The sequence below is a fragment of the Choloepus didactylus genome, chromosome 7 (assembly GCF_015220235.1).
Source record: "Choloepus didactylus isolate mChoDid1 chromosome 7, mChoDid1.pri, whole genome shotgun sequence".
In the NCBI taxonomy this organism is placed as follows: domain Eukaryota; kingdom Metazoa; phylum Chordata; class Mammalia; order Pilosa; family Megalonychidae; genus Choloepus; species Choloepus didactylus.
This window is the reverse complement of record NC_051313.1, coordinates 58,999,237-59,004,385: the sequence shown is the minus strand read 5'-3', so window position 1 is coordinate 59,004,385 and position 5,149 is coordinate 58,999,237. Positions and strand designations below refer to the sequence as shown.

The following is a 5,149-nucleotide window of genomic DNA, read 5'->3' as shown; positions in this document are numbered from 1 at the left end:
ATTTGATAATATAATTATTAAGTGTCTTGACATAGGCCTATTCAGATCTATTCTGTTTGGGGTATGCTGTGCTTCTTGGATCTGTAATTTTATGTCTTTCATAAGAGATGGGAAATTTTCATTGCTATTTCCTCTGTTATTGCTTCTGCCCCTGTTACGGTTTGCTAATGCTGCCTTTTCACAAAACACCATTTGGTTACAAAGTTATAGTCTTAAGGCCATAAAGTGCCCAAGATAAAGCATTAACAATCAGGTACTTTCACTGTAGGATGGCCAGTGGCGTCTGGAAAACCTCTGTTAGCTGGGAAGGCATGTGACTGCCATCTGCTCCAGAGTTCTGGTTTCAAAATGGCTTTCTCCCAGGACGTTCCTCTCTAGGCTGCTGCTTACTGCTAGGTTGCTTTCTTCTAAATGTCTCTGTGGCTCTCAATGGCCATCTTCAAAATGTCTTTCTAAGTTACACTAAGCAGCAAGCTCCTTCTGTCTGAGCTTTTTATATGGCTCCAGTGACTTAATTCAGACCCACCCTGAATGGGAATTACCCAATTAAGTTCTTGTCCACAGTTGATTGAGTCACATCTCCATGGAAACAATCATTCAATAGGTTCCAAAATCTGATCAACACTAATACAACTGGCCTCACAAGATTGCATCAAAGAACAGAGCATTTGGGGGGACATAATACATTCAAACCAGCACAGCCCCTTTTCCCTTCTCTTCTCCTTCTGGGCCATAACTTCATTTTTCTTAGTGTAGGCTGTAGTTTTCTGTTGTCTAGGCATCTGATTTCCTTGGTTACCCTAATCAGGTTTTCCCAGATCAGAATGGACTCAGGTCCCAGAAGTGGGCAATATTCAGTGTCAGGTTTCCCCGAGGGTGTGTGTTAGAAGATTGACACACCCTGTGAGGTCTCAAGCTGTTATGCTTTTCCTAACCTGCCCAGGAGGTGTTGGCTGTCAGCCTGTTGCTCCTAACTGGTGTAAGGAGGTGTGGCCCCCTTAGTTTCTATTTTGGCTGTTTGCCTCCAGGCTCTGGGGTCTGGTTCTCAGTGGAAGCCTGGTAGTAGAGATAGGCACCACCTCCTTCCTCTTACGGAACATAGTTTCTTTGTCTCTCTGACTCTGCTGTCTCCACCCTTGTCTGGGTCAGAGTGCTGCAAACTGAAAATGGCTGAGTCTTCCTCCACTGAGGTTAGAGAGAGAAAAAGGGACAGAAAACCCCCTTTCAGGGCCAGTCCATGGCCCCCAGTTTCACCCATCGGCCAGAGATAGCACCCAGTCCTCTCAGCTCCCCCTGCCGGGACAGTGAAGTTCCCTGGGTCTTCAAGGTCAGTCATCACTAAAAGCTTCTGTCTGCTTGTTGGAGATTTGTAGCTTGCATTCAACAGTCCACATTTGCCAATTAAAACCCCAGTTGGAGCTGGACTGAGGTATATTCGCTTGTTCGGAGAGTGCTGCTCTCTATTACAGTGAGGCTTTGCAGTTTAGTCTGCCATGGGGTTAGGGGGCTCCCAGCTCTGGTCTGCAGTTTCTAGTCACAGATTCCATGCTGCGATCTCAGCATTCCTCCCAATCCAGGTTGGTGTATGATGTGTGGACAGTCACTGTTGTCCCCCAGCAGTTATTCCAGATCATTTACTAGTTGCTCCTGGTTGTTTATTAGTTGCTCCAAGGGGACTAACTAACTCCCACTCCTCTCTATGCCACTGTCTTCTTCCATCTCGGTGGCCACTGAAGTTTTTATTAGTTATAACTTTTTCTGTTTATTCTCCGGTTTCTAGGTAAATCACCAAATTATCTAGAAATAGTGACAATGTTATCTTTTCTCTTTCTTCCAGTTTATAATATATTACTTTTGCCAGGACCTTCCATAATATTTTGCACAATAAAGGCAATACCAAGAATTCATCTTCTTCTAAACCTTAAAGATAATATTTCTAATATCCTCATACATTTCCTTTGGGGTTTTGGTAGACAACCTTTATCGAGTTAAGGACTTTAGTGTCTATTCCTGCTTTAGTGTGAACTTTTATCACAAATAAATGTTGAACTTTTTCAAAGGACTTTTCTGCATCTGTGAAAAGGTATGTGATTTTTTCCCCTAATTAATATGGTGGAAAACACTAAAATACTCTGAAATTTAACTATCTTTACATTTCCAATAAAATCTGGTCAATTATAATGTATTATTTTGTTAATACCCTGCTCTTTTTGATCACTAATATTAATTTAGAATTTTTACATCTACATTCATTTGAAATTTGCCTGCAATTTTGTTTTCTTATATAGTTTAATATCATATAGTTTAATATCAAAGTTATACCTATGCAATTAGGGGGTCCAGCTCTGAGGTCTGAATTCAAACCTTCGCCTCAGACCTTAGGGAAGGGTCCTCAGAGGTAATGTTGATGCTTCTGTGTTCAACACCTGGGGGAACAGAAGAAAGCAAGTGAAGTGTCTCACTCAGCCTGATGTGAGCAAAGAAGAGAAAACCTCAAGGAACTTCTTTAAGAAGGAAAAACACGTTTTGTATACAAAGAGGAAGATCAGATATTATCCAGTAGTAAAGATTGGTGAATGATGACATCTGAACACCAGGTCCAAGAAAGGACAAAAGTTCTGAAACTTAAAACAAAAATGGCTGACAAAGAAAATGCCAATAGACCTACAGAAAGCAAAAATAATATAATGATGGAAAAAAATTGTATTCCTTTACAACCTTCTAATGACTTAACAAGTTTAACTATAGCAGTTGATACATATAATTTTGAGGATAATAATCAAATGCTTCAGTTGTTGCCAATTGAAGGTGATCCCCAAATCAACGTATGACATTTACCCAGGCATTTCACTTAAAAAAAAAAAGCAAAGATAACCAAATGACTACAGAAAAACCGAAGCAAGATGCTGCTAACATTCCCAAGAGACCTGTGCTGCTGGGATCTTACCGTGGCCAAATTGTTCAGTCTAAGGTGAATTCATTTAGAAAACTTCTACAAGTCAAAGATGCGAGTTCTGCCACAACCCGGAAACTTTCGGCTACTGTCTCTGAAGCCACAGAGCCTTACCCTATAAACACCAGCAGTGTAACAGTGAAAAGTAACAGCAACTCAAACAGAGCTACCACAAAATTTGTGAGCACTGCGTGTCAGGACAGACAGCTTGTGCGACTTCCTATTAGAAGTCACCACAATAATAGCCAGGACAAGGTGAAACAGGGTGTCAGCAGAACTTCTGCCAGGGTTACGGTCCAGAACGGGCCCACTGGAAAAGGATTACTACACTTAAAAACAGATTCATCTAGGGTCAAAATCAGTTCTTCTCAGGACACAAAAAGAAATGAGACGTCATCAAGAAACCTGGGTTCTGAAATTATAACCAGGCCAGCTTCATCTACTAACACCAAACTGATAGAAAAGTCTAAAACCATTGACCAGAGAAGACATACTATAGCCCAGGCAACCTTTGTTAGGTCAGCTCAGCCCAAAGAAACTGCAGAGGAGAGAAGAATCCGTCTGACTGAGTGGAAAGCTGGCAGAGGAAGAGTGCTGAAAAGGCCTTCTAGCTCTGTACTTACCCAGCTAGAACCTGAAGGACAAAATGAAAACCCTGTTGGGTCTTTCTGGACTACCATGGCAGAAGAAGATGAGCAGAGACTATTTACTGAAAAAATAAACAAGATATTCTCTGAATGCCTGAACCTGATTAATGAGGGATGCCCAAAAGAAGTATCGGCCACACCAAATGACCTGGTTAAAAATATTCCAGATGCCAAAAAACTTGTTAAATATTGGATATGCCTTGCACGTCTTGAACCAATTACAAGTTCTATTGAAAATATTATCACTATTTATGAGAAAGCCATTCTGGCAGGGGCTCAGCCTATTGAAGAGATGCGACATGCAATTGTAGATATTCTAACACTGAAGAGTCAAGAACTTAATTTTGGAGAAAAGACCAAGGCTTGTGCAACCACGGAAGAAATCCAAGAAGTCAACACCGATAACATAGGTGTTAACCTAGAGCCAGGAAAACTGGAAATGGAAAATAAACAACCTAGAAATGTGATATTTCAAGATTGTGAAGAAGAACAAGAGGACAAAACAAAAGAACCCATCAGTAATGCTAAAACCCCCAATAAAGAAACTAGAGCAAGTTCCTTAATTAAATACAATATTTCTACCACACCATACTTGCAAAGTATAAAAAAGAAGATGCAGTTTGATGAAACAAATTCTACGTTTAAAGAGCTGAAGTTTCTAAAGCCAGTGAGATGTTCTCGACGTCTTCAAGAGAACAATTCCAAATTGCCAGATACGCTAAAAGATCATTATCCTTGTGTGTCTTCACTAGAGCAGCTGGCAGAATTGGGAAGTGAAACGGATGCTTTTGTGTGCCGTCCTAATGCAGCACTCGGTAGGATGTGCTCAGAGGCTGAGACAGCAGAGGAGAAGTAAAGCTCGGATGAGGAATGGGGTTTTAATATAAATACGGTAATGCGTCATCAGAAAATGAGATGTTCTAGGTAAACTTTATATAAAAGAAGTTTCTTTGTGGTAAGATGGAAAAGGTGTTAAACTTAGTGGCTATTAGAAACTTTAAAACTAGCCTGAGTTTCCATCTTAGTTAAAATTTCAACTTCTGTAGCTTCATTTGATGTAGTTTATAGAGAGTATTAGAATGGAGTTAGGGATAGAATATATAATATTTAATAACTGTCATTCTAGTTTAGGTAGCATTTCTAAAATAATAGTTATTTTCTTCTACATGATATAAAAACTTGACTGTTAAATCATGTCCCTTGAAACATGGCCATTATATATAGTTAACATTTCTCTTCTCACACGTAAATATCACTAATAAAATTGTTTTGTAAAGTCCTGAAGTAATACTTAGATCTGGTAGATACCTCCATAATCTCCAGCTCTACACAGTTTCAAATAAGTGATTTTTCATTGTAAAAGATTAGTTTTAAAACGAATGTGATAGAAGATCCCATATTTCATCTTTTATTTATGTTCATTCATTCCGTTTGTGTAATAGCAGTTAGCTTTGTTCTTGAAACTGTCTTCTGTTCTGGAGAGCAGGAATTTTATTTCTTTTTAACTGTGTACCTAATATGCATCCAATAAATTAAAATACCTTTAAAA

The 5,149-nt window shown here is 39.4% G+C and overlaps 1 pseudogene; it reads left to right on the top strand.

The window, feature by feature from the left end:
* The first annotated feature begins 1,166 nt into the window (after positions 1–1,166).
* LOC119540579 lies at positions 1,167–4,580 on the top strand (annotated as a pseudogene).
* Positions 4,581–5,149: the final 569 nt, after the last annotated feature.